The 27,864-nt window shown below is 44.3% G+C and overlaps 2 long non-coding RNA genes and 3 other non-coding genes across 6 annotated transcripts; 4 read left to right on the top strand and 1 right to left on the bottom strand.

Annotated features, from left to right (window-relative positions):
* The first annotated feature begins 285 nt into the window (after positions 1-285).
* LOC4351822 (uncharacterized) lies at positions 286-3,823 on the top strand. 2 transcript variants are annotated; one of them, XR_003239905.2, is made up of 6 exons: positions 286-345; positions 422-502; positions 574-693; positions 770-823; positions 3,443-3,526; positions 3,611-3,823. It is a non-coding gene; the product is annotated as an uncharacterized lncRNA (long non-coding RNA). The 2 variants fall into 2 exon arrangements; XR_010738702.1 differs by lacking the exon at positions 770-823.
* Positions 3,824-8,962: 5,139 nt separating this feature from the next.
* LOC112937523 (small nucleolar RNA snoR86) lies at positions 8,963-9,083 on the top strand. The gene has a single exon (XR_003240188.1). It is a non-coding gene; the product is annotated as a small nucleolar RNA snoR86 (small nucleolar RNA).
* Positions 9,084-12,713: 3,630 nt separating this feature from the next.
* LOC136354851 (uncharacterized) lies at positions 12,714-13,442 on the bottom strand. The gene is made up of 2 exons (XR_010738703.1): positions 13,248-13,442; positions 12,714-13,114 (listed from the first exon to the last, which is right to left on the bottom strand). It is a non-coding gene; the product is annotated as an uncharacterized lncRNA (long non-coding RNA).
* Positions 13,443-17,640: 4,198 nt separating this feature from the next.
* Positions 17,641-17,764, top strand: LOC112937519 (small nucleolar RNA snoR86). The gene has a single exon (XR_003240184.1). It is a non-coding gene; the product is annotated as a small nucleolar RNA snoR86 (small nucleolar RNA).
* Positions 17,765-24,692: 6,928 nt separating this feature from the next.
* Positions 24,693-24,813, top strand: LOC112937521 (small nucleolar RNA snoR86). Its single transcript, XR_003240186.1, has one exon. It is a non-coding gene; the product is annotated as a small nucleolar RNA snoR86 (small nucleolar RNA).
* The last annotated feature ends 3,051 nt before the right edge of the window (positions 24,814-27,864 follow it).

Genomic DNA, 27,864 nt, shown 5'->3' with positions numbered 1-27,864 from the left:
TCAAACTGCTAAATGGTGCGTTTTTTGCAAAAAGTTTCTATACGACAGTTGTTTAAAAAATCATATTGATCTATTTTTTTAAAAAATAGCTAATACTAAATTAATCACGTGCTAATGAACCGCTCCATTTTTCGTGCGGAGACTCGCCAGCAGCGAACATAGCCAAGTCTTTTAGCAAGCTCGATCAACCTATGTATGGATGCCATGATATTTTGATCTAAGATTCATGAAATATTTGATAGGATGGTAAGACCCTCTACAATGAGCTTGAAGTTGTAGAAGGCATGAAACTTGACAGAGGCTCTCTCTCCTTACTTCATTACCAACCAAAAGAACCAGAAATGTGTAAGTATTTCTGCTGATGTTAATAGACTTCTTTAACACAAATTATCTTGGTTGTAATATATTTCATATGTTACAGGAACTAGATGACCCACTGATCTTGATACATGAAGTGTCCAACCTTCATGCTGTGGCGAAAGTGTTGGAGTTAGCTCTGAAGGTATTTTTTTATTAGTAAAGCTGATTTTTGTTGTTATGACCTTATTTTGCAATTTAATATTCTATCTGCAGTCTGATGGCCCATAATTTCTGCTAAAACAGAAGCAAAGGCCTCTGCTTATTGTTGCAGAGGATTTAGAAAGTGAGGCATTGGGTACTCTGATTATTAACAAGCTTTGTGCAGGCATTAAGGTTGGTGCTATCCCTCCTTTTTCTTTGTGACCCCCATTATTAATATATTATCTGGTCTCATTGTGTGAAAATGCAGGTTTGTGCAGTCAAAGCTCCTGGGTTTGGGGAGATTGTTAGCACAAGAACAAAGGTTTTGGGACTAGTTTTTCATTTCCATTAGCATCAAACTTCAACATGGCTGTTGGGGTGTGTGTGTGTGTATGGGCTAGTAGCTTACACCATAAGGCATAGATTAGAGATGGCAATGGTTCCCCGTCCTCCGATTCCCCGCGGTGAATCCTCCCATTAGGAGGCGGGGGTGGTATAAAATTTGTCTCCACGGAGGATTAAACGGAGTAAAAACACCCTCCATCGGGTCTGGCAGGGGCGGGTCTGGTTCACCGTCCCCCGTCCCCGCTCTCCGTGGAGGCCCGACATAATAGTGTATGTGTAGTTTTACCATGCATATTTGGCCCATCTGGCCCATAGAAACCAGGCCCAACACCAAGAATATATAAAGCATCTGCAAAACCCTAGCCATTCCAATCCTTCTCCCTTCTGTGTTCCTTCCCTAGTCCCCACGTCGGCGCCGACTCCCGATCTCGTAGGCAGGCCCGCCGCGCGCCTGCCGCTCGGCACCCGCGCCGCTAGGTCGTCGGCTCGCCGCGCGCCCGCGCAGGGCCGCCGGCTCTCCACACCCGCGCCGGCAGGTCCCAGCGCGTCCGCGCCAGGTCGCCGGCTCGCCGCGCCGCCAGGTCCAGGCTTGCCCGCGCAGGGCTGCCGGCTCGCCACACCCGCGCCGGCAGGTCGCGGCGCGCCCGCGCCGCAAGGTCCCGGCGTGCCCGTGTAGGGCCACTGGCTCGCTGCTCCGCCACGCCCCGACGCCGCCGCACGCCCGCACCAGGTCCAAGCGCCGTCCTCCACCCTCCGTCCATCCACCAGCAAGAAAGGGGAAAACGATGACCAGCCGCTAGACGCCGCCATGGCCTCGTCTTCACACTCGCGGGGATGGAGGCTCCACGGGGAGAAATTACCCGCACGGAGGCGGTGATGGTGAAAGATGTTGCCCCGTTACATTTCACGGTGATGGTGATGGGAAAAATTCTCCTCCGCGGAGGCGGGTCTGGTGGTGTAACCTCCGACGGGGAATTCCCCGTTGCCATCTCTAGCATAGATACATATGAGAAGAGATTGCTTACATCCAAAGGTAGCTATGCAAATACCAAAATAGATGCTAAACACACAAGACTTAGGCTGTGTTTAGTTCCACGTCAAAATTGGAAGTTTGAAGAAATTGGAACGATGTGACGAAAAAGTTGAAAGTTTATGTGTGTAGGAAAGTTCGATGTGACGGAAAAGTTGGAAGTTTGAATAAAAAAGTTAGAATCTAAACAAGGCCTTAGGCCGTGTTTAGTTCCCCATCTAAAATTCTTTTGATGTATACGGACACACATTTGAAGTATTAAATGTAGACTAATAACAAAACAAGTTATAGATTCCGCCTGTAAACTGCGAGACGAATTTATTAAGCCTAATTAATCTGTCATTAGCAAATGTTTACTGTAGCATCATATTGTCAAATCATGGCGCAATTAGGCTCAAAAGATTCGTCTCGCAATTTACATGCAAACTGTGCAATTGGTTTTTTTTCGTTCACATTTAATGCTCTATGCATGTGTCTAAACATTTGATTTGATATTTTTGGCCAAAATTTTTTGGAATCTAAACACACCCTTAATCTGTTATTCTCCCCCTAAGTCTTGTGTGGCGCCTTCTGGGGAATTTGAACCATTCCAATCCTGGCGCAAAGTTCCTGGAACTTGACCCGCCCAAGAGACTTGGTGAGAAGGTCGGTGAGCCGATCCTTGGTGTTGATGTAGCTGGCCTTGATGCTCCCCTCGTCCAAGCAGCTCCGAATGAAATGATACTTGATGTGGATGTGCTTGCTGCGCTCATGGAAGATGAGATTCTTCGCCAAGGCCAAAGCGGACTTGCTGTCCACCCTGAGCTCCACTGCTTTAGCATCTCTGCCCAGGAGCGAGATCGCCCAACAGCTGAGCCAACAAGAGAGCTGTATCTAAGGATGACATAGTGATCCTTGATGGAGCTGGAGATAATTAAGAAGGCCATTGAAGAGAGAGAGAGCTGAGCAGGTTCATTCTATGCTAGTTTAGTTTTACATGAATCCCTCAAACATGAAGCCACATGAATCCCTTCAGTCTAGAGTCGTGTGGCTTCATGTCTAGACAACTCGGCATTTTTGCAGCACTGTTATTCCATCAATTATATAGTATTGACTTTTTTTTCATCTTAAAAAGAGTTGGCTGAAACTTAAATCTGTCATAGCTATTAATTGAAACCTCTATATGAGAGTTATGTCATATTGCTGTTACATGTAGTTTCTTTCCTTTAATTTTACAGATTGAGGAACTTGCCTTTTTGGTCCATACGACCCGTGTTCTAACCATACTTTGGGTTCTCTAATCATTCAGCTTTGTAGATTTTTGCGTTTGGCTGTGTACACTCTTGACTCTTGTGGAAAACTGGACTGTACAGGCTGGAATGATATCCATTATCTAAAAGAAGTGTTGATTTTTGCATTGTCTGTACTCCACGAGGAATACCCATTCCTTGCATATGACTTGCTATGATGGAATACATGTTTTGTTTTGATGTCTTCTCTGCACATCTAATGGAATATTTTGATCCAAGTTTCATGAAATATTTGACGTCAAATTATGTTGGTTGTAATTTATTTTATCTGTTACAGGAACTAGATGACCGATTGATCTTAATACATGACAAGAAAGTCAGCCTTCATGCAGTGGCGAAAGTGGTAGAGTTAGCTCTGAAGGTACATTTTTATTAGTGTAGCTCATTTTTATTGTTATGGCCTCATTTCGCAATCTAATGGCCACAAATTATTCTGCTCAAACAGAAGCAAAAGCCTCTGCTTATCCATCCAGTTACAGGGTTTATGAATTATGCAATTAAAGGCGACCAAGTCACCTTCACTAGGATAGAGGCTTCCTCGAGCTTTATTTCTTGACTGGCGCATCCGTGCAACTTAGATTCAAAGGAGCAACAAAATTGGAGCCTTCTTTATGTACCTTGAACTTCAAATGCATTAAAGTGTCCAAGTTGACAGCTATGACAAACCTTCTTAAGCCACACGACTCACCAATAGCACCACGGAAAAGCTGAAATTCTCTATTTTCTTCCAGCTCAGAAAGGACATAGCTTATGGATAAATCAAAACCATAATGAAGTTCCGATATGGCAACTTCTACTGTTGCTTCCACAGCATTATCAAAAATTGCCATAGACATGTCAACAGGGCCACAATCGCCACTAAGTCGAAATGTCCTCGGTGTCCCTATCATCGTTACCACGTTGTCGTCGATCTCTATTATTTCATCAATCAGCTGTAGATCATCTTCTTCTTTCTCCCCATTCTTGATTCTCATGTCAAACTCAAATATAACATCAGCAACCATACCAATGCCTCTCTTAGGGCCAGTCATTTCAATAATAGAACCCTGCAAAACTTATAATTATATAATAACTCTCCACAGGAAAAATAAGAAATGTCTAAAGCTAATAATTTCCTAGACAGCCACATGCCAAGATATCTAAATTAAATGAGCTTCTCTTGTACAACAAAGTTTATGATCCTACCAATTCTGGCAGGTCACCCTCATGTTGTTTGACCTGTCAACAGGTGTATTTCTAAGCGATTTGGGCAAAACCCTTTCTGGAATACTATTTGATTCCCTAAGCAAAGACTAGGCTACCTTTCATATAATAAGATGTGCCAACCAACTAGGACTCTCAAACTGTCCCAATACTAACCGACTAAATAACTTTCTAAACTATCTCTTACCATACATAACAACAACAGTGGAGTTAAAAAACCATCAGCACCTACTCAAATCTTTGAAGGAGCTAAAATGAAATTTAAATACTAAAATAGCAGTCAAAGCGATATTCTGTACCTAAAGTGCTAAGACGATTGTTGCGATGGGATTATCCATGCTTTCCCATGATATAGAGGGGAAAAAAGACTTGGTAAGTAGCAAGGGTCCCAAACTATCCTGCTTTGACTTTGTTTTGAATAGTAAAATGCAACTACGGGCGCTCACATTAGCACCTTTACACTGGCATAGCTGTGTCAGATAGGTCTCTAGACCCTGTTTAGATAGTTTTAAGTCCCTATCACATCGGATGTTTGGACACTAATTATAAATATTAAATGTAGACTATTAATAAAACTCATCCATAATCTTGGACTAATTCACGAGACGAATCTTTTGAGCCTAATTAATCCATGATTAGTCTATGTGATGCCACAGTAAACATTCTCTAATTATGGATTAATTAGGCTTAAAAAATTTGTCTCGCAAATTAGGTTTCATTTATATAATTAGTTTTGTAAGTAGTCTATATTAAATACTCTAAATTAGTGTCTAAATACAGATACTAAAGTTAAGTCCCTGATCCAAACACCACCTAAGACCTAAGGCCATTGAGTGAGTTGTTAGAAATCCTAATCTGTCGAGGCTCATTTTATTTATGCTCTGTGCCACATCAGCAAAAATGGCAGGTCTGTGATTAACGAATGAAATGCATTGCACTTTTGTTCATTAATCTCTTATAACTATCAAAGTTTGCAACATACACCGTCCTCGCAAGTCGTAACCCAATCAATCCAGAGGATTAGGATGTAGGGTGACAGAAGAGCAACGCAATAGGGCACATCCGTACAACTTTAGAGGTCTCCAAAAATGCAACTTAAGAGTTCAGGACGTAGATGACACGTCCTACAAGTTTAGAGATTATGATGTACCATGCTTGTAAAAGATTATGGCTGTGCTCGGTTCCCTGCGTTGGGAACTCACACTCCACGCACGCAAAATGGAACAACCTTTTTTTTAAAAAAAATAGATTAATATGATTTTTTTAAAGCAACTTTAAAAACGAAATAGGTGAGTTGGGAAAGTAAACAACCAAACTCAGCCTATACCATGCCCTGTGCATGTTTGATACATTGTGGCCTTCTCTGATTTAGAAAGATTGATGCATGGATTCTGTTTGATTTGGTTATTGCTTTTTTTAATCAAAATTACTACCAGACCTTGCCCAGCAGTGTTGTATTATATAAAAGAAATTATTTACAAGGAAAATAGTTGGTTGTTGTAAAGGTACACCAAACAGCTAAAACTTGGTTCATATGTGTCCAAAAGAAGAAAGAGTTGTGATGACTAGGACTGCGGATGATGAAGAACCAATCCATATCACAGATACACAATTTTAGTTCGTCTATAGTTCAGTCTAGCTTCATTACAAAGAGCATGGACACACTGGAGAAATAAAATAAGCGACGGTACTTTTTTCATCTGGATAGAGGTTTCTCTTTAGTGCAGGACAGATATTTATTTTTGTGTAGAAAGTGATAAAACACCAAATAAGGAGATGTTAGTGTAAACCTGGTAATTGAAATGGCACAAAGTGTACCAAGTATAGCAGGCACTGTGAACCACTGAAATCTATAGGTGCTGCATGTTTGCTCTAAGAGTACTGGACTTTGTAATGCTACTGGATGTTTAATCTTACCAGCTGGAGAAAATTGGAGTTTTGGGGGGATTATATTAGGACACATAAACATTTGGTAGCATCTAATTTATGCCATTGGTGAGAGGTATGCAATAAATTTTCAGATCATTTTGCAGCATCCAAAAGGAACTGAGATTCTTGTGCAACGGCTGCAAGATTTTCTTGATAACTTCATATGAAATATGCAAATATTTTGGTAAAAAAATTGCAAATATTCACATAATATAAACTATGTACAACATAAAAAAAGTATGTATTAAGGAACAACTCTATGTATAATATAAACTATTTATTTTAAGGAACAACTCTATGAATAAACTTATCCATTCTCTATCCTTTATACTCGATGGTCTATCCTTGTTATTATAATTTAAGAGATTAAGTGGTTGTATGCTATCAGAAGTATGAATATTTCAAACACGTCTTCTATGCACGTATCATAAAATTATTGCAGATAAGTATAGGTGTGTACCTGCTGCACAACAATGGGATCATCTCTGCTGCGATTGAAAACAAAATTAAGCATTGAATCCACAACATCTCGTGCTGCAATGTATCCATATAACTGTATTGGGCTACTGTTTGTAGTAGTTTTAGCCAACTTCAGTGAGAAAACTTGCATCATCCCACAAGTCGAATGGTACTGACAATTTTCCGGATTGGGTTTGCATCTTTCAGTCACCGAGAATCTCATTGGCTCCACTTGAGCTTAAGAAAAGATCACATTGGTACTATTGTTAGCTATTTTTAGTAGACAAATAAATAAATATTGCAAAGTAAACTATGCTTTGCTCCATGCTGTTAACATTCTGATGGTCCAGGGTGAACTAAGAATTATCCATGACTAAAGTTATTAATTAAATCACTAAAAAATCGTAAAAACAAAATGCCAGGAGAAGAAGTTGGAATCACTTACTCTCTTCACGGTTAGTGACATCAATACAAAAAACAGAATCCCAATAACGCTCGTTCTTGTATATAGTATCATCACGGTGACTGCTATATATATAAACGTATGGATGCCAGACATCTTCATCAACAGTGTGAATGCTCCCAATAACCTCAACATCCGTAGCCTTGTAATTGCCCTCTGTAACATCCTTAATCGGTAGGTGAATCTTGTTGCTGCTACCAAGCCGAATTTAGTTCATGGGATTGCTGCTAGCCTGCTAGGTTGGAACCCCGTGGTTGTGCAATCCCGCTTATTACCCGGCTTGTTCTCACTTTCAGATCCCAAATAGCGTTGCATACTGCAGGGTCCTAAAGCGAATCTAGCACAAAAGAACAAAAAAAAAAAGGCCAATCTTTAGCATCCAGCTCAAATCTCTACTATTAAAAAAATTGAAGGTGTTTTTGCCGGTATTTTGGTACGTCATCCGTGTATGAGTCGGTTTTTAAGTTTGTTTGCTTTTGAAAATACATATCCGTATTTGAGTCGGTTTTTAATATCGTTCACTTTTGTTAATACAGAAGGAACTATATAAGAAATCTGTTTAGAAAAACTTGCATGTTAACTTGAGACGATCGGACTCCTAACTACAGCTCGTGATTTTCTAAAAATATATATATCCAAGCGAACTCCCACAGTGAATTTCATCTTAACTAAACCATATAACAATAATAAGATTAAAATAAACTTCACCCGTTGCAACACACGGGCATTTTATTTAGCAAGATATAAATATATTGTTACATGAAAAATTCAACTCTCAGGATTCAATTTCTAAATTAAGAAACGGAAGGAGACAAGAAAAAACCGGGAAAGTGGACTCTGCAGTGCTGATGGTGTCGCAATGAGTAGAGCAGCTCGTCGCGCAACCGCTTTAGGCGGAGCAGAACAGATGAAGAAGCCTACGACAGAGCGTCGACCGAGTCGTCTAAGGATCGAGCATGAAAGGCCTTGCATCTGCCTCGTCTCCCCTCCCCACCCTTCCCTTCCCCTCGGCAGTCTCTTCTGAATTGGTCGTAGAGTATACTGGCGGCGGCGAAGCAAGGCAGCCTAGAACCCTATCAACCCTTTACTTATATAGAATAAGTTCACTTTGACTTCCTTAAAAGTAAACCGAATCTGATTCATAAGCCTGAACCGCAAAACTGAATTGGTCAAAGTGAACTTATTCCTTTACGAATTGGTCCAGAAAAGGCCCATCCGGCCCAACTAAATCTGCACCTGAGGGTTAGGGTTTCGCTTGCCAACCTTTGCTTCCCTATAAATACCCAGCCACCTTCATAATCCATCCAGAGTCTCTCTTTCCCTCCCTCCGCCGCCTCACCTGCGCCTCGATTGCTTTGCGATCGATCCAGATAGCAACAATTTGTTCATCATCCTGGTAAAAAAAAACAACTTGTTCATCATGCATCTTTCTTTCGTTTCTTTCATCCTGTTTCTCCTGTGGTATGGAACACAGGATGGGTGATGAATCTTTGCATCTTATTCTTTTCTTTTTTCCCATAATGTTTATGGTTTCTTCTCGTTCCGAAGGAAGGAGAGATTGGATGCCTTTTGATAGATCAAACGAAAGACTTTGGAACGAGAGATTGGATGCCTTTTGATAGATCAAACGAAAGAGTTATGTGTTGTTTGTTTGATTCGGGGTGGATTTGTGTTGGTTGGATTTGAAACTGGAGGGGAAAGAACAAACTGGGGGTTTAGGAATCAAGAAGAAGCCAATTTGCAGAGCAAAGGGGCCGGATAAAGTGCCGATCTTTGCATTGAAGGTTGGCGGCCGCGATTGCAGTTCTCCATGCCGCTCAGATTTTCCTATGTTTTGTGACGGCCTCGAACAAGCTGCTACATCCCCTTTTTAAACTATGTATTTGATCTTCTTGTCATCCTGATGTTTGATCAAGTTTTGATTTTGAACTCGGATTTTTCATTTATGGATAGAGCAGTCTTCTTTTTTTTTTCCCGCAGCATATCGAAAGTTCTTCATTGCTTCAATTTTTTTTGTTTGCCATTGAAAGTCGACAACTGTTAATAGTTTCCTTTCTTTTTACATTTTAATGTCAAGCTGATATAAAAAAAACAAACTGTTAAAACAACGAACGAATGACCTTCTGGCTTGGCATACAGGTGCAATGACATATAGACCACTGAGACCAGTCAATGAAGTCAGGAATAGAAGATGCATAATGTTTGGTGTTCAAAAGTTTAAAAGGGCATGGACAAATGAAGAATTTACGATTCCATTGTAAATTTTGCGCAAGTGCATGGACAATAAAAGTTAAATCCTGTCAGTAGTCGTCTGAAGATAATCTTTGAACGTCTTTCTTGATTCTGATGAATTTGCATCGCTCCAGATTGTACTGTGGGATCATTTCGGAGAGAACTAGGGATCGGACGTCTGATGGATTACGAAAAATCGGACGCTACTTTGGGTTAGTGTGTGCTATTCACATGGCTCTGCTGCATGCATGTAGCTACACACGGTTGTTTCATCGGCTATAAAAAAATGTTTCAGCACTTGAGGTCAAATGTTTCAACTCGCTTCTAATAATGTTTCAAAGAGATATAATATTTAATATCATTGAAACACTAATAATTACTACACGAAACATTGAATCTTAACAAATGAAACACAAAAGAAAATAGTATGATAAATACTATATATTTACAAAGACTTGATTTTCTTGAAATATTTTTATAGCACATGTATATGAAACATCGAGTTGTAACTATTGAAACATAAAGTAACACTTGCTGAAACATATACATAATATGACATGCAACATTTGCAAAATGAACTAAAGAAACATCAGAAAATATTTATTGGAGCATCCAAATAAATTAGTGTGCAACATTCAAAAAAAATCAACCGCAACACAAAAATAAGCTAAAATTAAAATTTATCAGAATGTAATCATGTGAGACCTTGTTATAAAGATTTAATTACAACAAATATGATAGTATAATCCAATCGTATAATATTCGCAACATTTTTAATATTTGCTGAAACATATGAATGATACCTTGTGAAATATTTTTAATTAACTAGTGAATACTTATTGAATCACTCAACCAACACATATGCAACATTTACAAATAAACCAGTGAAAGATAATAAACTACTTACTGAAACATACAAATAGCACCATGTGATACAATAAAGAGAGATATATACATTGCGACACTAATTAAATATATGCAACATAACAAAATGTCAACTAAAACATCTTATTCTCACATGTGAAACATTAAATTTATTTGGTTGAAACATATGTATGTTTTTTATTATAATATAGTCATGTGGGATCTTGTTGTAAAGATTTAATTGTAACGAATACTATGATGTAATCGGATCATGAATTGGATAAGTAATCTAGAAGAAAAATCATTTTCAAGTTTGCTAAAAGGGTGTTATATCCATGCAAGTACCTCGTGTCCTTTCTCCTTCATGTATGCTGCTCAGTAAGGAAGCATATGTAGGATCTGACAAAAAGGCCACATGCATCAAAGTCATAGTGAGAGGTCCGATTTTTTTTTTTTTGGAGATCGGTCGACCGGATTGAAGCATTTTCCGATCTTTTCGTGTCTCTGGTTTGTACTGTGACATGACACAATGGAAAGCTGGTCAAATGGGTTGTGCTGGCCCAGTTATGATGCTACAGTAGCCAGTCGGGCACGGCAGAAAAAGTATACTTTGACTCCCTCAACTATGACTATGATTCATGACATTCAACCACAAAACCGGGCATATCGACTCCTTCAACTATCAAAACCGATGCAAACTATATCCTTGTGTGGTTTTAGAAGCGGTTTTGGCTGACGTGGCGCCCACGTGATGGTGTTGACCCGGTCTTCGTCCCACCGTGTCGCTTATCTGGCACAAGAGTAAAAACAAAAAAAAAACAAAACAAAAATTTGTGCCAACTCCCTGCCACCGCCGCCGCTGCCGCTCCCTACCACGGCCTCCACTCCCGTCCGCTGCCGCCGCCGCTCCCCACCGCCATCCCCACTGAAGAGAAAGGGCGGGGGAGAGAGAGATAAGAGAGAGAGAGCGGGGGAAAGGGAGGAGGAAGAAGGGAAGGAGAAGGAGGATGACATGTGGGTCCCACATGTCAGTGGGTCCCACAATACTTTATTTGTGTGAATGACATATGGATCCCACATATTTCGTTTTATTTTTTTGTTTTTATTCTAATGCCACGTAAGCGCCACGTAGGACAAAGATTCGATCAAGACCGCCACGTATGCGCCGCGTCATCCAAAACCACCTAGCTAGGGGCATTGTTTGCACCGGTTTTGATAGTTGAACAAGTCGATATACCTGGTTTTGTGGTTGGATGACATGAATCATACTCGGGCGATAGTTGAGGGAGTCAAAGTATACTTTTTCCGGCACGGCATGAGATGAGAACGCGATGTTCTGGGCCGTACCTTAGCCTACGCCAAAGCTCGTTGTGGGCCTTGTGGTCTTGTGGGCATGGACGGACACGACTCCTGTAGCAGTTTTTCTATATTTAAACTTTTAGAAAAAGTACACCAAAGGTCCCTCAACTTGTCATCGAGTTACAAAATCATCCCCCAACCGCAAAACCAGATATATAACATCCCTTAACTTATAAAACCGTTTATTTTGGGTCCCTCGGTGGTTTTAACCCTGGTTTTATCTGACGTGGCGGCTGAATCAGCGTGGAACCCACGTAGGCCCCACATGTCAGATGCCACGTCATCACCCTCTCTTTTTCCCTTCCTCTCCTTTTCCTCCCCTCTCTCTCTCTCTCACTTCTCTCCTCTTGGGCGGGCCGGCCGGTTGGTGGGGCGCCGCCTCGCCGTCAACGCCAAGGCATGCGGGATACCCCTGGGCGCCGCCGAGGCACGATGCATCGCCGCCGCCATCGAGGGCGAGGCCCATGCCGCCATCACCAAGTTGTCGTCCGGCGCCGGGCGGAGAGGCGCAATGGGCAGCGGCCGGTGGAGAGGAGTTGGGCGTGGGCGACGACGGGGAGGATGGGGCAGGCCCAGGGCCAGGGAAGCAGGTGAGCTCTCCGGTTTCCCCGTCCCCCTCGTCGGCCCCGCCTCCTTCCTCTTCACGTGGTGCCAGTCCGGTGAGTCACGGGAGGGATTGAAGCGGGGGCGGCGACAGCAACAAACAAAGCGCTGCTAGTACAGCATACACTGCTAAAAAAAAAGGAAGCAGTGAAGCACCCATCCTCTCCGCTGCTATTTGCCTCCATCATTAGCGGTGAAAGACTGTGATATATATAGTTTATAACTTTGGCAGTCTTTTGCTCTGAATTATTGTCACACAACATTAAAATGGCACGTATACGTTCAAACTAGGATGCTAATCACGAGAAGCTGTGAACTCTTAGTTGGAATTTGAGATTTACCGTGGAACTGAAAACTACTCTAAAGAACGGTGAAATCTGAAAGCAGCTACATGCATGGAACAAACCTGAGAAAAAAAAAAAAGGGGAAAGCATAGTTCCAGAACAAATCTTTCTCATCCTTAAATGATTAAGTGTTTTACTGACCTTGTGCATTTCATTACTGCAAAGATCAGGTATCAGCGAGTAAAGAGTTTATCATCCATCTTGTTTGCATTGCACCAGGTATGGAGTTTCAAAAGCTTATGCACCGGTGAAGTCGTGAAGAACATACCATCTTCGCGCGCGTGCTCGCCGTCGGCCTCCTCGCCTACGGTCGCGGGTGCGGAGGAGGTCCGGGGCTGATGACGGGCGACGCGGGAGCAAGCGAGCCGTCGGTGTCGGCAGTATGGGCGCGGTGGATGGATGAGGACGGGGAGGACTGCCATCGGTGGCGTCGGAGCTACGACAGCTGTGGGGGATGGCGGCGCAAATCATGGCACTCAACTGCGTCGTCTACCTGCGGCCGCAAGAAAGAGAGGAAGAAAAGAGAAAAGCAAGAAAGGATTATGACCGGTGGGCGGCGGCCGGACCGGACTGAGGTGGCTAGCGTCGACGACGACGAGGCGTGCGAGCTAGTGAGCAGCACGGACCTCGTCATCGGTGGCGAGGGCGTCCGCTCGTACCTCCTCCGCCTCCCCTGCTGGCCACAGCTGCGCGCCACCATCTTCGACCGCACGAGGGGGACGCGGAGGCCGGCGAGCTCGCGCCGCCACCGGCCACACCACCCTCAGGCCGCGGGCCGCGCGCGCCGCCGCCTGTGCGAGAGCAGAGGCGAGAGGAAGGAAGGAAGGAAGGAAGGAGAGAAACAGAGAAAGAGGAGAGGGGAAAAGAGAGTAGTTGCTGACGTGGCATCCTGAGATGTGGGGCCTACATGGGTCCCACGGTGACTTGGCAGCCACGTGGGACAAAACCGGGATTAAAACCACCAAGGGATCTACTTTGCACTGGTTTTATAAGTCGGAGGATGCGTTGTATCCGGTTTTACGGTTGGGGGATAATTTTGTAACCCGATGACAAGTTGAGGGACCTTTGGTGGACTTTTTCCTAAACTTTTTCATAGCCCTCTTCTATGCCGTGGATTCAGCACGTGAGTTGGCACAACATGGCTCGCTACAAGAGTCGAACCATAGCTGGTCGTCGTCGGCGAGCCCATGCCTTGCTGGGCCAGGCAGCCCGCTTAACCAGCTATATCGTAATGTGATGACCCTGTTGAATGTCTTAGTATGGTCAAGTTATGAAAGTGAGCTTTATTTCATTATTGGCAGGAGCACGAACCACCTAAGGACTGTGTCGTGGTCTTGCTCCTTGTAAATGAAAAGCAAGACACTTTTTTTAATGAAGTTGGATGGGTTATACTCATCTCTGTTTTAGATGGGAATGTCCCATCTTTCCGTTTGGTACGGGGATGAGATGATCCTAATTTTAAGGATTACCCACATATTAGTGAGCGAGAAAAATGGATTGGATTGGAGACTTACTTTTCAGCGACCATCCCATCCCACTTATATTTAAACCAAACATCCTCAAAAATAAGTTCGACCCAACTCAACTCATCCTATCTCTTGAACCAAACACACGCTAATTTGATACATGGAGATGCACTTTTTAAAGGAATTAAATGAGTAGGTGAATTTGAAATATTGAATGATGATTGGCTGAGAAAAATAAGCAGGCGCAGAAAATAAGTAAGAGATGCTATGTTTGGTTTAGATATATAAGAGGGTAGGTGGAGAGATTGTTATATTTTAGAACAAATTTAAACTCTAGAAATAACTATAATTTTGGACAGAGGAAGTAGCAAATGGATATTCAATAATGTAGCGCAGTATTGGTATTGGAGTTAACATTGATTTGCTTTGATGTTTATGTTTAAGGGTGCTTTGGCTACACACTCCTGTGTCCACTAGGAATTCTGAGACTAATTAACTCGGTGTGTCCACTAGGATACCTGTTTTCATCATATGTTTATTTTCACTAGCAATTTGCCCTTACATATGTACAATCTCCATATTTTAAGCGCGGAAAGAATTAATGGAGGAAAAAATCTCTATGGTTTTAATGTCGATCAAAGTGTTCCACAAATTGACACAGGGTATACAATTAATTAGACAAACTATCAATCATCAGTGTCGCACGTGGTAGTAGCTGTAGGATCGTAAAGGGTCTTTCTCACCCCAAAAGCTAGCCTTTCTCACCCCACCATGCATCAATGCATTTCATCAGGATGTTTGGGTGAAACATTTCCAAACCCGATATCTTTTGATGTTATGAAACCCATATTGCCATTAGATGCGCTGCAGGTTATTATCTGGTAATCGATTTCAACATAAATATTAAAGTTGTTCTTGATCATGAGAAAATAGATATATTAAGGAACAAATTATTTTCATTCGTCCTTTCTGATGATTAGTTTGAGCTTGGAAGGATATTGTTCAGCTAGAATGCTGCGTGTTACCCAAGTAGACATTGAGATATGTAGATAGTTGTAATTAAAGAACATTTTTTTATCTTATATAAAAAGCATATATACCACGCCCAGATGATAAAGGCTCATTTAGTTAATATCGTCATGCTCAACTCTCTAGTGTATTATGAAGCCAAAGAATAAAATATAAAAACCATACTGATTTGGCCTCTTTAACATGGACTTCAAGTTGTGCAATTCATGACCAGATTTTCTTTAGTAATTTTAGTTAGAAGCAACCCAGCACTTCCGACCGAGATGGTTGTGCGACGACTGGTAGCGCCCAGCGGTTGAGTTCCTGCTGGACAACTGTGGGCGAAGCGGCAAAATGGCTCACGAAGGCCAGCGGTGGCTGGAGATTGACGATGAAGAAGCGGTCAGTGGAATTTCTCTTCTCCATAGCCACTTAGCCTCTCCTTTCAACATTACTCTGTATGCTTGATGCCCCTCTAATAATAGCTTAGGATTTTTTGAGGCATCGATAGCTGCAATCAGTGCTCATGTCATCATTTAATGACCTGTAACAATTTCGAAAGAACTATGTTGGGCACCAGATGAACCCAGGCAGATGTTCTTTGGATCGGTTTTTGTACACCACAAGGTTCTATAGATATGGTAATATGGAGAATACAAAGTGGTTTCAAGCACGCACAAAACCAGAAGCGCCCCTTGTTTCAAAGAGATGATGAGTTATTCATATTTAATTTGATGGTCAGAGGTCAATCTGTAGTCACGCCGCCATCCCTCCTGCTGATCTCCAGCAACGCGCGGCTGCCTAAAGCGCCACCGCCCCCGTCTCTCCAAATTGCACTCACGCTGTCTCTTTGTCGTCGAAAGGTCATGCGTGCACACTTCTTAAACTATTAGACGGGGCATTTTTTAAATATATATATTAATCCATTTTTAAAGTTTTTTTTAGCTAATTGTGTTAATTCATCGTTCCATTTTACATGTGGTGGGAGGGATTTCTTTCTGGAGAACACAGCTCCACAGCTTGATTATACCGAGGAAAAAATTGAATCCGGACAGATAGAGAGGTAAATATTAACAGGGAGGGGGAAAATATAGAAAGTTGAGCTGATACGGTGAACATATCATATATTTTTTTTCCTAACATGAAACTTTAAAAGTTATTAAAGATAATGGAATTGCACCGTAGCGTTTAGCACGGGCATATTAGTAGTGGTAATTAACCCCAATTAAGAAGACATCATGGGCCTCACCATATTTATTGTTTTGACGCTGACATGTGGGCCCACGTGGGCCCTGCTATTTTTAAATTATTCTTTTGTGTGTAGCTAACAGGTGGGCCTATGGTTTATTATTTCTTCGAGATATAATTGCCACGTAAGCGCCACGTCAATGACACGTGGGACGGAGGAGTAGTCAAACAAGCCACGTAGGCGTCACGTTAGCCAAAACCACCTTCAAAACCACCGAGAGATCTTGTTTGCTTGGTTTTCGTTGAAGGACGGGTCGTACCTGGTTTTGCTATCTAAGGACGAAAATCGGACTGGGCGACAAATAGAGGACCCAAAGTGAACTTATTCCTAAATTTTATATAGGACGGACGGGGTTAGATTCGGTCCCTTTTTTAGGAGAGACTGACGAAGGAAGTACGGAGGGTGGAGGGGATCGTGAACAAAGCGGACGCTAGATCTAGTCAAATTTGATGTGACGAACGAAAAACGGACGAAACAGAAAAGTGACGATTAATTAAAAAAGTTAGTTAAGATAATACTACCTCCGTCCCAAAATAATTGTATTTCTAGGATTCAAAATTTGTCCTAAAATAATTGCAATTCTATAGTACTAATTGCCCCATCAATCATCTCTCATTCAAATTTCTCCCTATTTTACCCTCAACCATCTTCCCACTCTCGCATAAACACCATTTAATGAGGGGCACCATAGTCTTTCTTCTCAAACCTTAATATATGCTAAACAATATAGAATTGCAATTATTTTGGTATGGAGGTAATACGTTCTTCATAGTAGAGATAAAATATTTTAATAAAAAATGAAAATAAAAAAAATCCAAAGAATTCCATCGTAAATCCGCCTGCCGCTCTTTCTCTACTGGTAGAGAATACCGAGCCCATAATTTCGTTTTAGCTATCTGGGCCATGAGAAAGCCCATCTAGCCCAACTGGAACCGCACAAGAGGATTAGGGTTTCGCTCTCTCAACCCACCTGCCCCCTATTTAAATAGCTCCTCCAAGCCACCGTCAATCCATCGTCCCGCCTCCCCCGCACTGCTCCGCCTCCATTGCTTCGCGTCTCGTATTTGGATCTTCCTTCTGTCCATGGTGAATCTTCCATCGGTTCTTGCCTTGTCTGATCTGTTTTTCCATTTTTTGTGTTGTTTCAGTCAGTCAGGCAACTTGTTTATGTGATTTCTTTCGTTTGCCATTGAGCCGAAACGAGTTGCTGATCTGGGTAGATTTTGGATGTGTTGGGTTTCTTGTAGTATTTGGAATTGGGGTTGTAGGAATCATCAGGAAGAAAGCCAATTTGCAGAGCAAAGGGGCCAGATGCAGTGGCTATCTTTGCATTGAAGGTTGGCGACAACGAACAAACGCAGTTCTCCGTGCCGCTCAGATTTTCTCTGTTTTGTGACGGCCTCGAACAAGCTGCTACATCCACTTTCTTGATTGTATCTTTTGTTTGGATTGGGTCTTGATTTTGGGCTCAGATTTATGGCCAGAGCAATCTTTTGTTTTTGTTTTGATTGGGTCTTGATTTTGGGCTCAGATTTATGGCCAGAGCAATTTTGTCTTTTTTTTTTTTGCTGATTTAGGCTTTTGGATTGTTTGAGATTGGATCTCACTTGCAAGAACCGCCGCTATATCTCTATGAAGTACTTCGTTTGTTTTTTTGTTTGCATTTTCAAATCGACAACTGTTAATTTATAGTGAGAAATAAATTTATATTGTTTTGAAAACTCGTAATTGGCGATGTCGAACAAAATGTAAAATAGAGATACTACTGAAATAATCAAACGCGAACCTCTCGATTAAGACTCAGTTTGGTCATATTACCGCGACAAGAAATGGTCCTTTGAACCAAACGAATGGCCTGTCGATTTAATACAGGTTGGAAGTTGGAACGACGAGCAGATGAGTCAGCCAGGTAAAATTATGTGAAGTCAGGATTAACTGATGTCTACTAATATTATCACCAACAGAGTTGCTAAATCTCATACCCAAAATTCTGTTTATGGGAATCCTGGTTCTCTTTCCAAGAGATTTGGCAAAATCAACTCCCTAAAACAAAAAAGTGTACCCATACAAAACTACTAACAGAAATTATTTTATTCTTCCTCTTCCCGGGTCCCGCGTGATTCAGATCTTATCCCTGTTACGTGATCTATCGTCCCTCTACATCGCGCGCCCTTGTATCGTGCACGAACAACACCGGCGCCAGCAGTAGCAAGACCAGCAAAAAGCAGTAATAAGCAAACTCCAGCAGCAGCAAAAATATCTCCAGCAGGAGCAGGAGAAAAAGTTCTCTAGCAGCAGCAACAGAAGCAATCAGCAGTACCTTCACTACCATAGGGAGCAAAAAGTTCTCATTAACTTGTGCTCTAAAACTTCTTTCCTCTGAGCCATAGGGTCATGGCTTGCTCAAAACATGAAAATTTCCAACAGTACCTTCACTACCATAGGGAGCAAAAACAGTATCTAAATGGTTTATTACATACAGATATGGTTCAGTACAACACAAACATAATACCACTTGGAGATTTACCAGAAGTGAAATGAATAATTTTAAGAATGACAACAAATACAATTACTGTTAATCGACAAGATAAACAAAAGTTTGGGGATCAACCGCCTTGGTTGTTCAATGATTCTTCGACAGGCGCACCAAAATTTCTTCGTCGCAATCCGCCGATAGATCGGCTCCGGCCTAATCGTGGTCATTGTGACCATCTGCATGATCGTCCCAAATGGTTCTCGGGTGGTCGACTCTCTCCGATGTCGCCCGCGCGTCCCTGGCAATGGCGGCTATGTATAGGTGGCGGTGGGGGCCTCATCAAGCCGGTGGAGGTTCTTGGGGGAGCAGCGGGTGATTTCTGGCCGGAATCGGGAAGATGCCATAGGCAGCGAAGCAGGCCGAGGTGGCGGCGGATGAGTACACGACGACTTACCTGCATAATGGAAAAAACCGGACCGGCCCGACGGTTGAACCGGAAAAAACCGGAACCAGAGCCTCTCATGGTTCGGTAGCTTATAAAGACTGGACATGCATTCGAACCGCTGTGAACCGGCTGAACCGGACGGTTCTGTATTGAACCGGAGATTAAACCGCCTATGGTTGGACCAGTGAAGGTTTGTAATGGGCCAATGAGAGGCCCAGTATGGTCCATATCATCGAATTTTTTGGCAAAAATGGGTGCGTACTTGGGAATCGACCTCAGGTCTGTGGGTTGAGGTTACATCTCGCTGACCATCTTGCCAGTATATCACTTGTGACTACTAGCAAACATGCACTATACATATACGTAAAAAATCACGGTTGAACCGCCGGTTCATCGGTCAGACCGGCGGACCGGTGAACCGAAAGGTCCGCCGGGTCAAGCTCCGGTCCGAGTTTTTATACTATGCTTACCTGGTGACATTGGCGCGGGAATGAATCGAAGCAGCGGAAAGCCGAAGAATGCGAGGGATTGGGTTCGGCTTGCGCACCCCTACAAATAGAGACCCAAAAACCTGGGGAAGGGAACTCCAATTTTTTAGCAGAATCTGTTGGAGCTGAATTTTACCCATTTATCCCCAAAATCTAGGATTGGGAACCAATCTGTTGGTGATGCTCTTCTTTAGTTGAGAACCCAAAGTGGACTTTTCCTCCAAAAAAAATCGAGCAAAAAGCTTGTCAGAGTCGTGGCCTATTACGCTGGGAGGCCCATTTACAAAGCCCAGTAAGGGAGGATCGTTTACGAATGAAATAAGTTCATCTCAGGTCCCTTAACTTTATACTGAATCCGATTTTTATCCTTCAACCCTAAAACCAGATAGGGAGGTCCTTGAACTGTCAAAACCAATGCAAGCAAGATCCCTCGGTGGTTTGGAAGGCAATTTTGGCTGACGTGGTGCCAACGTGAGATCCCTCGGTGGCCCAACTAAATCTGCACGCGAGGGTTAGGGTTTCGCTTGCGAACCTTTGCTTCCCTATAAATACCCAGCCACCTTCATAACCCATCCAGAGTCTCTCTTTCCCTCCCTCCGCCACCTCACCTGCGCCTCGATTGCTTTGTGATCGATCCAGATAGCAACAATTTGTTCCTCATGCATCTTTCGTTCCTTTCATCCTGTTTCTCCTGTTAGAGTTTGTGTCGAATATGTGTACGTAGTCGGTTACAGTTTAGGACTTGGAGTTGTAATAGGTATTAGGACTAGAGTATGAGTCGGACTCTATCCTAGGTTCTCTCATAAATAGAGGGGCGTGCCTGTTGTAACCGCATAGCGACTTAGCATAGCGAGAGGGAGCGGCTGCCGGCGTCGACCGGCCGTGAGTCATTGTAACTCTGATACACTGATATGCTGGATCGGGGAGGAGCGCCCGTAATCAGTGCCCCGGAGATGTAAGCTATGGCTGAACTCCGTTACCAAATATCGTGTCTCGGTGTCGTCATCGTTTTGGATCTCCTATGGCGTTTTTCTTCCGCCTTTTGCTACCGATGTCGATTTCGGGGCTGGTTTTATAACAAGTGGTATCAGAGCCAGCAGGAGGTCCATGGTAGAGGCGCGATGGAGGTGCTCCACACCGCGTAGCCTGCTGTAATGCCTAGGGAGGGGCATTGGCGCAAGGTGGAGCACGGCGACGATCAACGGAGTCTTGATCGGTGGATCGAACACTTCTGGCAGCGGCCGGAACCGTCGATGGCTGCTTTCAACAGGGAGTTGACTAGACGTGGTGCTCGGGTTGATGGCGGTGGAAGCGATTGGCAAACTAATCAGTGGGTCGGACACTTCGGGCGGGTGGCCCGGACTTTCCGGTGAGCTACTCGACAGGGAGACGTGCGGCCGCACGCTCGGGTTGATTGAAGCTGGAGGCGATCGGCGTTCTCGATCGGTGGATTCGAACACTCTGGGTGGGGTGGCCCGGGCCTTTCGATGAGTTGCGTTCGACAGGGAGATGGCTAGACGTAGCGCTCGGGTCGTTCGGCGGCTGGGAAGACGGCATGCGACTTGTCGACTTCGGCTCGCGACTAGATTGATGGTGTTCAATCGGATGTCGAAGCGGGTGGATCCTATAGGTTGTTTTGGAGGTGTTGACAGGTATTTGCACACTGGAATTGCTTCAAAGGCGGCGTATTAGCGGTGGATGGCAGAACTAAGCGTAGGGCGTCTAGACTAGCATCTGTGCTGGTTCCAACCCTAGAGAGGTCTGGTTCTACTGTTTCTAGCACAGATCAAGAAAATCACGATGACAACAGATCAGTGGCACTAGCCATTGGTGTAGTCGGCAAGTGGTGTTTGGCGGTGGTGCTAGGTTCCGCTGGAGATACAAAGAAGCCCAGGAGGTCAGGGTCGCGGCGGTGTGCGCGTTTTGCGTCGAAGCCGAGCCGGTGGCGGAGATCAGGGTGATGCCGAGAAGGAGCGGGCTGAGCTAGGACATGCAAGGTTTGGTGGTTGTCGGATTCGTGATGCAGAGGAAGACTCGGCCATGGAGTTATCTATGTGTCGGTCACGGCATGGACATGACCGAAGACAAGCTGGATGGATACCGAGTTCAACACGGGAGGGATTACGATACGGTTTTGATTTGGACACTAAATCGGGTGTTCTCCCCAAATAAAAGCAGCAAAGGAACCACGGGATTGCAATGAAGCAATCGAAACAAACCACAAGGCAAGGGCGAGATCTTACCTCCGATTTCGTGGGCAGCGTGGTTTGGGGCGGCGAGTTCACGGGCAGCTGGAGGCGTCATTGCAGGTGGCGCGCGGCGGCGTGGTACTCGGCGGCGTTCATCGGAGCTCGGGCAGGAGCTTGCGGCGGCGGCGGCGGCTCCCGGATGAGGAGTTGGCGTCGAGGACTCCGGCGGCAGAGCTCCCTGGTACGACGGCGGATTCCCCAAGGCCGGCGGTGCGGCGGCTCCTTGCGGGGCCAGAGACGCAGAGGCGGCGGCTTCCCGAGGTCGGTGGGCGGCGGCTCCTCGCGGGGTTGGCGCAGGCAGGACATCGGCGGGAGGCAGTGGTGGTGGGCGACGGCTTCGGCACAGAGGCGGCGCCGCATTGGGGAGAAGCGCGTGGAGGCAGGGAGCGAGACAGGCGCGTGGAGGAAGAGATCGGCTCGATCTGGATCGATCTGATCTGACCGTTGGTTGACTGGTTTTTTGACTGGGAAAATAAAACCGACCGGTTTTTTTTCCTGGAGAAAAAAGAAAAAGGTGGTTTTGTCCGGCCGGTGACTGTGCAAGTTTAGTCGGTGGGTCAATTAAATCAAGGCAGATCAATTTAATCAGGTCGACAGCTGATCAAATTGATTATCGTCGATGGCGACAACGGTGGTTTCCAAATTTGAGGTGGTGAAGTTCGATGGCACCGGGAATTTCGTTCTCTGGCAGATGAGGCTGAAGGATCTGTTGGCTCAACAGGGGATATCCAAGGCTCTTGAGGAGACGATGCCGGAAAAGATGGATGCTGGCAAATGGGAGGAGATGAAGGCGCAGGCAGCTGCAACAATACGCTTGAGTCTCTCGGATTCTGTCATGTACCAGGTCATGGATGAAAAAACGTCGAAGGAAATTTGGGTCAAGTTGACAAGTCTGTATATGTCCAAGTCGCTGACGAGTAAGTTGTATCTCAAACAACAGCTGTATGGTTTGCAGATGCAAGAGGAGTCAGATCTTAGGAAGCACGTGGACGTCTTCAATCAGTTGGTTGTGGATCTAAGTAAGTTAGATGTGAAACTGGATGATGAAGACAAGGCCATAATTCTTCTGTGCTCGCTTCCACCATCGTATGAACATGTGGTGACTATCCTGACGCACGGCAAGGATACTATCAAAACTGAGATAATTTCGTCGTTGCTTGCACGAGACTTGAGAAGATCAAAGAAAAACGAGGCAATGGAGGCTTCTCAGGCTGAGAGTTTGCTGGTCAAGGCAAAGCATGATCATGAAGCGGGGGTGTCGAAGAGCAAGGAGAAGGGGGCACGGTGCTATAAGTGTCATGAGTTTGGACATATAAGGAGGAATTGCCCGTTACTGAAGAAGAGGAAAGATGGCATTGCAAGTTTAGCAGCTCGTGGTGATGATTCAGATAGCAGCAGTCATGAGATTCTCACAGTGTCTAACGAGAAGTCTGGAGAAGCGTGGATGTTGGACTCAGCTAGTTCCTATCATGTGACATCGAAGCGGGAGTGGTTCTCTTCATACAAATCTGGTGATTTTGGTGTTGTTTACTTGGGTGATGACACGAGTTATCGTGTTGTTGGAGTGGGCGATGTCAAGTTCAAGATGTATGATGGAAACGAGGTGCTACTTTCAGATGTGAGACACGTGCCGGGACTAAGGAAAAGTTTGATTTCGCTTGGGAGCCTACATGAGATAGGTTGGTTGTATCAGGTGGATTCTGATAGGAAGACCATGAATATCATGAAGGACGGCAAGACTGTTATGACTGGTGAGAGGACAAGCTCATGTTTGTACAAGTTACAAGGGAGTGCTGTTGCAGGTGGAGTCATGGAAGATGGGCATGCTGGTGTTGCTGTGCACGATCTTGAAGGCGGCGAGCCTGGCGAAGGCTCGTCGGGCGGCTCGGCGTGAGCTGCGGCAGAACCAACTCAAGTCCTGGTACACAGAGGTTCGAGCAAGTAACAGATTCGGATTGGCGTGGCATATTCGCCAAGGTGGAGTTTGTTAGAGTTTGTGTCGAATATGTGTACGTAGTCGGTTACAGTTTAGGACTTGGAGTTGTAATAGGTATTAGGACTAGAGTATGAGTCGGACTCTATCCTAGGTTCTCTCATAAATAGAGGGGCGTGCCTGTTGTAACCGCATGGCGACTTAGCATAGCGAGAGGGAGCGGCTGCCGGCGTCGACCGGCCGTGAGTCGTTGTAACTCTGATATGCTGTATATGCTGGATCGGGGAGGAGTGCCCGTAATCAGTGCCCCGGAGATGTAGGCTACGGCTGAACTCCGTTACCAAATATCGTGTCTCAGTGTCGTCATCGTTTTGGATCTCCTATGGCGTTTTTCTTCCGCCTTTAGCTACCGATGTCGATTTCGGGGCTGGTTTTATAACATCTCCTGTGGTATGGAACACAAGATGGGTGATGAATCTTTGCATCTTATTCTTTTCTCTCTCTTTTTTTGCATCATGTTTGTGTTGTTTCTTTTCCTTCCAAAGGAAGGAGAGATTGGATGCCTTTTGATGGATCAAACGAAAGAGTTATGTGCTGTTTTGTTTGAGTCGGGGTGGATTTGTATTTGTTGGATCCATCAAAAGAAAGAGTTATGTGTTGTTTGTTTGATTTGGGGTGGATTTGTGTTGGTTGGATTTGAATCTGGAGGGGAAAGAACAAACTGGGGGTTTAGGAATCAAGAAGAAGCCAATTTGCAGAGCAAAGGGGCCTGATAAAGTGGCGATCTTTGGATTGAAGGTTGGCGACAACGATTGCAGTTCTCCGTGCCGCTCAGATTTTCCTCTCTTTTGTGACGGCCTCGAACAAGCTGCTACATCCCCTTTTTAAACTATGTATTTGATCTTCTTGTCATCCTGATGTTTGATCAAGTTTTGATTTTGAACTCGGATTTTTCATTTATGGATAGAGCAGTCTTCTTTGTTTTTTTTTCCGCAGCATTCGAAAGTTCTTCATTGCTTCAATTTTTTTTTGTTTGCCATTGAAAGTCGATAATTGTTAATAGTTTCGTTTTTTTACATTTTAATGTTAAGCTGATAAAAAAACAAACTGTTAAAACAACGAACACATGACGTTCTGGCCAGATGCAATGACATACAGACCATTGAGATCAGTCAATGAAGTCAGGAATAGAAGATGCATAATGTTTGGTGTTCAAAAGTTTTAAAAGGGCATGGACAAATGAAGAATTCACGATTTCATTGTAAATTTTGCGCAAGTGCATGGACAAGCAAGTGCATGGACAATAAAAGTTAAATCCTGTCAGTAGTCGTCTGAAGATAATCTTTGAACGTCTTCCTTGATTCTGACGAATTTGCATCGCTCCAGATTGTACTGTGGGATCATTTCTTGTCCCTGATTGTACTGTGACATGACACAATGGAAAGCTGGTCAAATGGGTTGGGGGGGGGGGGTTGGGCTGGCCCAGTTATGACTCCCTCAACTACGACCCGAGTATGATTCATGATCTCTAATCATAAAATCGGGCATATCGACTTCTCCAACTATCAAAACCGATGCAAACTATATTCTTGGTTGGTTTTGGAAGCGGTTTTGGCTGATGTGGCGCCCACGTGGCGGTGTTGACCCGGTCTTCGTCTCGCGTGTCGTCGACGTATCGCTTATCTGGCAAGAGTAAAAAAAAATTGTGGGACCGACATGTCATTCACAAAAAAAACAGTGGGACCCACGGACATGTGGGCCCCACATGTCATCTTTTCCACATGTGAGCTCCCGGCCATGCGTGCGCCGAGGGAGGAGCTCGCCAGCGTCCGCGCGTGCGGGACTATCTCCCGGCCGTCCGCGTATCGAGGGAGGAGCTTGCCGGCGTCCGCGCGCGGGGGAGGAGCTCCTGGCCGTCCGCGCGCAGCGGAAGGAGCTCGTCGGCGTCCGTGCGTGGGGAGGATCTCTCGGCTGTTTGCATGCCGGGGGAGGAGCTCGCCGGCGTCCGCACGCTGGGGAGCTCCTGGACGTCCACGCGCAGGGGGAGGAGCTCGCCGGTGTCTGCGCGCTTGGGATGAGCTCCCGGCCGTTCGCGCAGGGGGAGGAGCTCGTCGCCGTCTTGTCAGTGCTCATTGGCATCTCGAGCAGCGCGTGGCCGCGAGCATCGAGGGCGCGCTTCAGCTTATCCATGTACCGCCGCCGCCGCCGCTCCCTACCACCGTCCCTACCGCCACCATATCCGCTCCCGCCGCCGCTCCCCACCGCCATCCCCTCCGAAGAGAAAGGCCGGGGGAGAGAGAGAGAGATAAGGGAGAGAGGGGGGAGGGAGGAGGAAGAAGGGAAGGAGAGGGAGGATGATATGTGGGTCCCAAATGTCAGTAGGTCCCACAATACTTTATTTGTGTGAATGAAATATGGATCCCACATATTTCCTTTTATTTTTTGTTTTTATTCTAATGTCACGTAAGCGCCATGTAGGACAAAGATTCGGTCAAGCCCGTCACGTCATCCAAAACCACCCAGGTGCATTGTTTGCACCGGTTTTGATAGTTGAAGGGGTCGAAATATCCAGTTTTGTGGTTGGAGGACATGAATTAATTATACTTGGGCGATAGTTGAGGGAGTCAAAGTATACTTTTTCCAGCATAGCATGAGATGAGAACACGATGTTCTGGGCCGTACCTCGGCCTACGCCAAAGCTCGTTGTGGGCCTTGTGGCCTTGTGGGCTTGGACGGACACGACTCCTGTAGCAGTTTTTCTATATTTAAACTTTTTCATAGCCCTCTTCTATGCCGTGGATTCAGCACGTGAGTTGGCACAACATGGCTCGCTACAAGAGTCGAACCATAGCTGGTTGTCGTCGGCGAGCCCATGCCTTGCTGGGCCAGGCAGCCTGCTTAACCAGCTATATCGCAATGTGATGACCCTGTTGAATGTCTTAGTATGGACGAGTTATGAAAGACATGAGCTTTATTTCATTATTGGCAGGAGCACGAACCACCTAAGGACTGTGTCGTGGTCTTGCTCCTTGTAAATGAAAAGCAAGACGCTAATTTGATATATGGAGATGCACTTTTTAAAGAAATTAAATGACTAGGTGAATTTGAAATATTGAATGGTGATTGGTTGAGAAAAATAAGTAAGCGCAGAAAATAAGTAAGAGATGCTATGTTTGGTTTAGATATATAAAAGGGTAGGTGAAGAGATTGTTATATTTTAGAACAAATTTAAACTCTAGAAATAACTATAATTTTGGACAAAGGAAGTAGCAAATGAATATTCAATAATGTAGCGCAGTATTGGTATTGGAGTTAACATTGATTTGCTTTGATGTTTATGTTTAAGGGTGCTTTGGCTACACACACCTGTGTCCACTAGGAATTCTGAGACTAATTAACTCGGTGTGTCCACTAGGATACCTGTTTTCATCATATGTTTATTTTCACTACCAATTTGCCCTTACATATGTACAATCTCCATATTTTAAGCGTGCAAAGAATTAATGGAGAAAAAAATCTCTATGGTTTTAATGTCGATCAAAGTGTTGCACAAATTGGCATAGGGTACACAATTAATTAGACAAACTATCAATCATCAGTGTCGCACGTGGTAGTAGCGCCTTGATCTATAATACTACTATCAATTATCAATAAGTTTACAGTACCAATCCCCTGTGATACAGATGAGTTTTTGCACATGGTATCAAAAATAAAAATTAAAGTATGCATGCATGTCGTCGCTTGCCACAAGATGAGCGCTTAAAATCCTCACGCGTTGTAAAAAAAAAAAAGTACACAGATGGGTTCATGAGATGATCACTTAAATAAATATCAAATCTCACATCGAGATCTACATGTTGTATATTCTGACATAGTATACCATGAATACTAGTAGTACAGCCTAATTGCTCTCTCATATCATGGAGTAG

The sequence above is a fragment of the Oryza sativa genome, chromosome 12 (assembly GCF_034140825.1).
Source record: "Oryza sativa Japonica Group chromosome 12, ASM3414082v1".
In the NCBI taxonomy this organism is placed as follows: domain Eukaryota; kingdom Viridiplantae; phylum Streptophyta; class Magnoliopsida; order Poales; family Poaceae; genus Oryza; species Oryza sativa.
Note: the sequence above shows the minus strand (reverse complement) of the source record. Positions and strands in the feature narration are given on the sequence as shown.